Source organism: Gouania willdenowi, chromosome 21 (assembly GCF_900634775.1).
Source record: "Gouania willdenowi chromosome 21, fGouWil2.1, whole genome shotgun sequence".
NCBI lineage: Eukaryota > Metazoa > Chordata > Actinopteri > Blenniiformes > Gobiesocidae > Gouania > Gouania willdenowi.
In genome coordinates, this window is record NC_041064.1 from 13,913,930 (window position 1) to 13,923,290 (window position 9,361).

The window sequence follows — 9,361 nt, forward strand, 5'->3', positions numbered from 1 at the left end:
CCTGGTGTTAATGCCCGTGGGCCATGGAGGTAGGAGTTGGGCGACCATGGAGTTGATTCTGAGGTGCCGCTTGGCAGTGGGCACCCGTAGACCAGGAGGCAGACTAGGTGTGTGTACTATATGTTGCTATGTATCCCTCAACAATGCTCGGTGCGAACATGTAATTTGGGATCAGCAGGAGGGGGTAACATAAAAGTGTACACATAAACATAAAAGACAGCGTGGTATCAGTCAATTACTCTTGGTGCATATCAATAAGACAAAAACAAAGCATGCGGGGTATAAAAAGAATCACATCTAAACACACAAAAGAAATCCCTAAGGGATCTTAAGCTAAATAAGAGAAAAGGAAGAAAAGCTTTCTTTTGCTCTAGCTAAATTTGGCCTGTGCCTATATAATGAGACGAGTAGGTGGTCTCAGTAGCAGGGTGTTAGATATGCTAATGTTTGGGGCCTGATCAATGGGATGGCTGATTGGAAGTTTACGGATCAACCAGCACGGTTAAGTCCTGACCCTCAGATGTGTCCTCGGTGGGACTCTTGAATCTGTTTTGTTTGCGTTTAAATAGGCGATCGGAGCAACGATTTATTTGGTCTTGTAAATTTTTGGTGCGTCTAAAGGACAAGGTGGCAACGCCAAAGAAAACTATGTAACTGAGAATAATTACCATAGCTAGGGAGGTGTCTGGGGTAGACCAGGTGTACATTAGAGGTTGGTTAGGAGTTTTTGTAGTAGATTTTAGTTCCTTAAGGACATTATCGAGAGGGGTGATGTCGATAATTTTAGTCCCTTCATATTGGATCTGGGTTAAAGTTTGTGGGCTGATTTCTAGAGATAGGTCTTTAAAGAAATCCGGCATTTCGATGTCTGTTTGATATTGCTCGGGAGGTAAATGGAACAAGGCGAGGTCGTCAATGTGTAGGATGGCATTCTCAGGTACCGTAATCCACATGACTTGGTTGATGAGGGATACGCGAGTGTTTGTGTCATGCTGGTCGTAAGACAGAGTAGCAAATTTGGCAGGACTATGAACCAACCAGCGATGGCCCACTATTTCAGCTTGGGTCGTGGTTACTTGAGTTCGGGTGGTTATTGCTGCAGAACATTGGTTATCGGGGTTCATGGGTTGGAGACCACAGATACCGTTAGTGTTGTCCCGAATGAAAGGTTTACTTGGACAGAGATAGTGGATGTCTTTGGTGCGAGTACACATGCGTAAATTAGGAGCTAAGTATAGGTCCTGATTGTCGTCATGATACGCAATGATCGAAGGCGTTTCAACCTGCACGTGAGTGTCTTCGTTCCAAGTTCCTACGTTAACGACGTCTTTGAGGCGGTAGACGTTATCGGATGCGACAACGGGTAGGCTAATTAGGAAAGCTATCTCTCGGCTTTCAGGGTTTACGTGTAAGGGAATGGCGCTGCCCAGGGTGTAGGCTAGGTGTGCCTGTATTGGAGTGACTCGATCCCTGGTAGCGGTTGTTAGGATGTTTTGTACTAGCGATAATGGTACAAGATATGGGGGAATTCTACCGAGAGCTAGGCTCTCGACTGAGTTGGTAACTTCTCGTAATAGGTCTTCCGTTAGTTGCGTGATAATTTGGTCGAGAAAGTAATCTACTTGCATTATGCTAACCAGGTGGTTTATCGTGTTGATAGTTTTGTTCAGGGCCACCGATTGGGTGTTGAGGACTGTAATGGTGTTTTTAAGGGTTTTGCCAATAACCTCTAAGGTTTTCTGCTGTTGGTCTACTTGACGTTGTAAAGCTGGTATCTCTGCTTTGACTTCCTTGACCTGGCGTTTTATTGTCGCTATGCTCACCGCATTTACCGTGGACATTCCTACACTAAAAATCGAGCCTAACGCAGAGGCGGCCATTAGTAAGGCTCCGACAAAACGTTTCTCTCTAGTGTGGATGTTAGAAAACTCGGCTTGTGTGATGGTAAATTTCTCGAGTTGGGATAACATGTGAGTAAGGTCTGCCTCCGTATGTTCGAGGACTGCATTGGGCCATTTAGTTGCTGCCCAGTCGACAAGCTTGGCTGTCTCGGGTTTCTGGGACCACAACTTGCGGAATACCTCTTTTGGGTTGAATCTGACGAACACCTTCTGGGTGTGTATACGGCAATTCGTGATGAGAAGTCCTGGCTGTTCTTTCAGGACGATGCCTGCTCTGGGACCAGGTTCTATCAGGTCCGATGTAGAGAGGGGGGTGTTTAGGCCCAGAACCAGGAGGATCGGCAGCCACATCATTCTAGGTGAGAGACAGGAGTAATTAGAGATGAGCATTTGTACGTTAACAGGCCGGGTCACTGCACAGGGCGGTCTATTTCGCTTGCGATTGGCGGCTTGTTTGTTGGTTTTGGTGTAGCTTAATCTGGTTTCGGTGGACCCATTTGAGCTTTGGTTCGGTTTTTGTGCTCGGAATTTTTATTTGGTACACCACTGGAGACAGTTTATCGGTGACCAGGTAGGGTCCTGTCCATTTAGGCAGAAATTTCTTCACCAGTTTGGTTGCATGGTGGTCATTTTTGCCGGCGGGCGGAGCAAAGCTATAATACCAGACGCGGTCTCCCACCTGTAGTTCCTCTTGTGAGGCTTTTTGGTCGTAGTAGGTTTTACGGCCCTTCGCACTCTCTTTGAGATGTTTTTGAGCGAACGCGAACGTAGCTCGGAGGTGGTTCTCAAGATCGGTCATGTATTGGTGAGTGGTGTAAGCGGTAGCGATGTTAGCTTGTCCTGGTTGGTACAGAAGGTGTGTGGGTAGAGTCATTTGTCTGCCCGTCATCATTTCAAAAGGTGGGATGCCGGTTGATTTACTGGGCGTTGCCCTGATTGCCATTAAGACTAAGGGAAGTTTGACATCCCAGTCTTTTTGGTTGGCGGAGACATATTTTTTCAAGATTTCTACCACCGTGCGATTGGATCGTTCCACTTGTCCAGAGGACTGGGGATGGTAGCTAATGTGAAAGTTGGCTTTGACCCCAAGGATTTGCCAGGGCTGTTTCATCGTGTCAGCAGTGAAATGAGTTCCTCTGTCAGAGCTGATGCGGGTCGGTAAGCCGAACCTTGAAAAGACGTGGTTGACGAGCAGAAACGCTGTCATCATTGCAGTATCTTTTGGTGCAGGTAGACACTCGACCCATTTTGTGAACGCGCATGTCACTGTGAGGAAATATTTGTTTCCTCTGGTGGACTTGGTTAGGGGTCCGACCCAGTCGATTTGGAGGTCAGACCAAGGAAAAGTGATTCCTCTCTTTTGTAGAGGCGCTCGGTGTATTGGGTTTGATGGTTGAAACTGACAACAGACTAGACATCCTTTTATGTAGTCTGTTACGTCTTTTTTCATGTGTGGCCAGTATGCAATCTGTTGCAGGGCTGTCATTGTGGCCATGACTCCTCTGTGTCCGGCGCAGGGTGCGTCATGGGCATGTGCCAGTATCACCCCCCGTTGGTTCTGTGGGACGACAAACGCATGCGTTTGTGAGTCCGCGGAAACATGGACCAAGATGCCCTTGATTATCCGTAATGAGCGACGGACAGCGAACAGATGGCTGAGGTTGGGTGTGGAGGCAAAGTCAGAGGAGGAGGGTTTATCAGATGTAGTGTCTCCCATGAGGCGAATCATGAAGGAGATTGCAGGATCTTGTCCCTGTAACGTTATTAGGTCAGTGTTGGTGAGAGCGGGTTTTACTGATGCGGTGACCAGCGAAGACGATGGGGCGATGGTCTCGGCAGCCGCACGAGAGCGCGTAATAGCATTTACTGACAACGGGTGGTGTGCAGCGAGCTGGGTGGTTTCAAAGGACCAGGGTGCCCCTGACAGCGCCCCCTGTTTGGCGAGGGCATCAGCTTTTTCGTTCAGGTCTCGGTCTAAGCCGAAGACCTTGGAATGACCCTTGACCTTTTTCCAGTACACCTGTATGTCGTGTTGTAACACCAAGTTGTCGCATGCAATGAAAAGGTCTTTGTGTTTAACGGGTTTGTGACCAGAGGTCACAAAACCATTGGCCTTCCACACAGGTAGATGACACACAAAGCTGAGTCGCACATAATTAGAGTCAGTGCAGATTACCAAGTTTCTGAGGCCATGGTCGGCGGCATGTTGCAGGGTAATGAGGATGCTGGCTACCTCTGCAAACTGAGACGTCTGTTCGCCTAATTTGAACATCATTGGTTCGCTGGGGACGTTGTCGACCCAGACTAGACCAGCCCCAGCGAGCACCTGGGGGTTTTGGTGGAAAGAGCATCCATCAACAAAAGCTGTCGCCATGTCTGTACATACGCTTGGATCAAAGAAATGATGATTTGAGGGGACATCCGACAGCGGACAGGCTGGGATCGGAGGCAGGTTTGTGCTTTGGGGCTGAGAGCCAGCTGATGCGGCCTGAGCACAAGCGTCGCTGGGGCAGAGTTGACATGCGGCCAAATCCATCCCCAACGGTGTCTTGCGGTTTTGCCTATAACGGACTTCAAGGTCAAAGCTTTGCAGGGTCATCATCCAAGATGCAACGCGAGCGTTTGTAACCACGCCATCTCTTAGGCGCTGGCTGTTTAGGAATACCACTGGTTGGTGTTGTGTTTCAACGATGACCTTTTGACCACCAACATAGTTGGAGAAATGTTTCACAGCCCATACTGTAGCTAACAGAGCTTTTTCGCAATCATTGTATTTGAGTTCGGGATCTGCGAGGGTTTTGCTTGCGTAAGCAACCACTCGTCTGTCCGTGTCATGTATCTGGTACAGACCGGCACTGAGGCAGTATGCTGAAAAGCCCACTTCCAGATGGAATTCCCTGTTGTGATCAGGGTAAGCGAGGCACGGAGCCTTTGTTAGCATATCGATTAAAGCCTGCATAGCCTGTTGTTGGGGCTCACCCCAAGTGAAAGGAACATCCTTTTTTAGGAGTGTGTAAAGAGGTTTGGCTAGATCAGCGTAATTGTCAATGAATTGCCTGGAGTAGTTGCAGATACCAAGGAAGCTTCTTAAGCCTGAGACATTCTGGGGAACCTTGAGGCCCTGGAGACCTTGGATGCGTTGAGCTTGTGGTTCCACACCCTTACTGCCGACCAGGAGACCGACATAATTCACACTTGTGCGGCACCATTGACACTTGGACAGTGAAATTTTGGCACCGGCGCAGGTGAGTTGGGTCAATACATGATCGATTTCACTCATGTGGTCTGCAAAAGTCGTGTTTCTCATTAGTATGTCATCAACATATATGAGAGTGCCGCGGTCGCTAGCGTCCGGGCATGCTTTGTTCAGAAAGATGTTAAACTCTGCTGGAGAGTTAGCATAACCAAAGGGACACCTGGTGAAGGTGTATTGTCGGTTTGCAAAGGTGAACGCGAGTTTGTGCTGGTCCTCCGGGTCTACTGGGATGGTCCAGAACCCGGAGGCCACATCAATGGACGTGAAGTACTTCGCGTTTCTGACTTTGGGCAGTTCTTGTTGTAACTGTGTCATAGGCCATCGTGACAGAGGGATCTGTTGGTTCAGGCGCCTATAGTCAATAGTGAGGCGCCATTTGCCGTTAGGTTTCAGAACAGGCCAGACTGGTGCCGAGTAGGTGCTATTGCACGGGCGAATTATGCCTCTGTCCAAAAGATCGTTTACGATAGTTTGGACTGGTTCGTATGAGGCTAATGGGATTTTGTATTGTCGCACAAACGTCGGTGGAGCGTTTGGCGGTGTCGGGATGCGGACCGAGTGGATGTCGGTTAAGCCGCAATCCAACGAGTCGGTAACCAGAGCGTCTTTGTGCTTTAGCAGAATTGCTCTGAGTTTGGTCCTTTCGGGTTCAGTATGGATTGCGTCGGCATCCAGAACTACCTGATCAATCTGCTTAATCAGTTCGACCTGGGGGTCTGGTTTTGCATTGGTTGTGGCCCTATCACTCACATGTGCGGTGAGGACTTGTGTCGTTGCTGCCCCGCGATTCGAGTCAGACTCAGTGGTTTCAGGGGTCAACGTATGAATCACCATTACATCATCTCGAGTTAATTCAATTCGGGCTGGTGTGTCGTCACCCAGAGTGGTTGTGGCGAACAACATTACGGCACCGGCAGGTTTTGTTGACATAATAGCAGTGTTATCGCTTTCTGTGATAAGTGAAGCAGGGATTTTCCCTATGACGGGCACGTTTAACTCAAAGTCATGAAAGTTAGTGTCGATTAGCCAGCCCAGAGAGGTGGATTTGGGAATCACAACAGTCTCATTAGATGGGTTTTGACAAAGTAGGTTGGTGGTACGGTTGTGTACCTCCAGCAGGGGTGTCGCCGTGAGGGCGAGACCTAGTTTCGATAATGCGGCAGAGGGTTGGAAGAAGACCTGGGAGCAGTCAAGGCTTTGTCCCGGTATGATAACCAACCGGATGCGCACATTGGAAGCCAGTGGTGGCACGGTGATGTTAGATTCGGTCATGACTTTGCACACTTCCGGGATAGTTTGATCGGATTTTAGTTTCGGTGGCATGGACTGGCCATGCGGTAGAGCCGGCGTCGTTAGTGACCATAAGACACTGTTCACGGTGTCTAACTGGACACCAAGACGGACTAACATTTCACTTCCGATACATGCTGCGTGGGGCAGCTTCGGTACGATCAGGAAGTGGTGGAAGAATTCTCTACCATTCCACGACACCTTGAGGACGCAGGTGCCCATTGACTTAAGGGTATTGCGGTCGGTGGGTGCGACAGGGAATCGGTCAGAGTGTTTTTCCCATTGCATGGTGGGGGTGAGACCAACCATGAGGTCGAATAGGTCTTGCCTGATAGCAGACCTGTCGGACCACAGAGCCAAGGTTACATCGCTGATGTGTTGGTTCTGAAGTTCGAGTCCACCACTAATGATGGGGCAGTATGGCACAGCTTCTGTGTTGGTTAGCGAACACAGGAATGTACTTCTGGTCGTTAAAGTGCGGTCTACTGTTTCAGTAGCCGGACACAATAGGGCCGGAGACTGGCTGGGGGTCTCCTTTAGAGCCTGAGGGTGGTCCAGTTGATAGCACTGAACTCCGTCGGGTGAGTCATGCTGCAGCGGCAGTGGCTGCCTGACTTGGGCCCAGATTTTCAGGTTCCGAAAGTCGATCAGGGGCTCAAATCGGTTGAGCAGATCGATACCTATGAGAAGAGGAATCTGGTTGTGGTCTGAGATGTAAAACGGGTGCACCAGAGTCAGCTGACCTATGGTGACTTGAACGAGAGCCTTCTTCGTGATAACGGTGGCGTTGTCGCCATAAGGTTCGATGTCAATGTGGCAGTCTTGGAGTATCAACCGTAGGTTGGCCTCCTTGGCTAGGCTGCGCAGCTCGTTGAATAGTTGGGCTGACATGAGGGATATGTCTGCTCCTGTGTCAAGTAAGGCTTCGTTAGTGAGCACACCTTCAAAAGTGGCTGATATATAAAACTTTCGGGCGATTCCTCTTTCGTAGAGGTCGCACAAGAATTGGCACTAGGCGGATCATCGTCATCTTTTCGTTTTGATTGTTTTGGTTTTTCATTGGTTTTGTCATCTATCATTTGTGCAAACATCTGTTTCACAATAGATACCATATCGTTAGCCATTTTGTTAGACAACTTTGTTTTTAAGTTTTCTGTTTTATTAGATTCATCGTCTGATTTTGACCTGTTCGGTGACTGGCTGTAGGACCGTTTCTGATTCTTGTGGTACCGAGGTTTTGAGTGTTGGTTTCTGGGCGGAGGTGTTCGGCGGTCGTTGTCATGTCTTTTCCACTCTTCAGAACGGTCGTAATCATACCACGGTGGTCGCGATCGGCGGTCCGGATGGTGTTGGTCGGGGCGAGAATTTTGGTGTCGAAAGTTTTGCCTTGGAGCGTAGTCGCGGTTATTGGCTCTATTTTGGTAACGTTTTGGTCTCGTACCGTGGTACGTTTGCTGGGTGTGTGGTGGAGGAGGTTGTGGCGCTTGCGGTGGAGGCATTGGAGGACTGTCGGGTGTTCTTTTTGTGCCTTCCAATTGTAGCGAGTGAGAGTTATTCTTTACCGGGAACATTTCGTGAGATGTGGATTTTGTCGAATTTTGTTTGTACAAGAGGAAGCCTCTGATTGCAAGATCGCGAAGTTTCTTACTGGACATGGTAGAGGGATCTGCCGCGACGCCGAGATGGGTGCTCGTGCTGTGGTGAAGGTTTCTGAGGAACAGTTTTTTGAACTGCTGTTCTTCCTCCATACCTGGGTCGTTGCGATTACCAAAGTATGCCTGTAGCAAGGTGTGGTAATATTGTTGGGGTGATTCGTTCTTCCCCTGTTTAACGGTGTGGGCATAGTCGAAACCTGTTTGGTGAAGTGCGTCAGAAAATTCATCCACCAGGAGGCGGCACAGTGTTGTGTAATCATTTCTGATCTGAGGTAGTTGACGTTCAATGAAATCATTGACAAGCCTGCTCGAGGTTGCTTTGATTAGGTAGATTTTATCTTCAACATTAGCCATTGGATAACTTTTTAGATAAAAATCAATGTCTCTCAAAAATGCTCTAGCATTTTGGGGTTCGTCGAACTTTGGTTCGAATCTCGGAATGTTTCTGGCGATTTTATCCAGGTCGCGGTTGGACGGTCGATTGCTATTCGGGGGCCTGGCGGGCGTCGGTCCGCCGTCAATAGGAGGGTCCGCGGAGGCATCCCGGGGTCTCCTTAAGCGACGCGGACGTACCGGTGGGTCGGTGGTGCGCAGGACTTGTCGAGTTGCGTCTTCACCGTCGGAGTCAGGATCGCCATCAGCCTCCGACATTGACAATGATGAGAGAGCGTGCCCGAGCTCACGTCTTGCGTCTAGGAGCTCTCTCCTGGTGAGGTTCAATTGTCGTTGAACCTTAGCAGTAGCTACTTTACCGTCAGCTACTTGTTGTAATAAGTCATTAACCCTCTCTCGTTCTGAGTCTAATTCTCTAGAGAGCAGTTTAGTTTTGGCTTTTGAGGCTTTGATCGCCCCTTCTGCCTCAAGGAGGAGTTTCTTCCCATCATTTGACTCGTGTAGTTGTGCGTCTAATTCCCGGGTGGTGGTGTCGAAATCATGTTCGAGGACGCGTATTTTATCACCGAGTAGCACTTTGGATTTTTCTAATTCTTTATTCTCAGTGATTAATTGATTAACCTGATCTTCCGCTTCTTCTAGGTAAGTCACACGCATTTGGAGAAGTCCATTTTCTTCACGTGTTTCGTCATACTGGACCGTGAGGTTCGCGCAGCGGGCTTCGCGTTCCTCGATGGCTTCGAGTTGAGCGTCTCGTTCGCGCTCGAGGGTTTTAACCCGATCCTGTTCGTATTTTAACTGGGCGGAGAATGCTGATATTACAAAGCCGAGCTGTTTAACCAGCTCCTTATCTTTCAGCTTTTTTG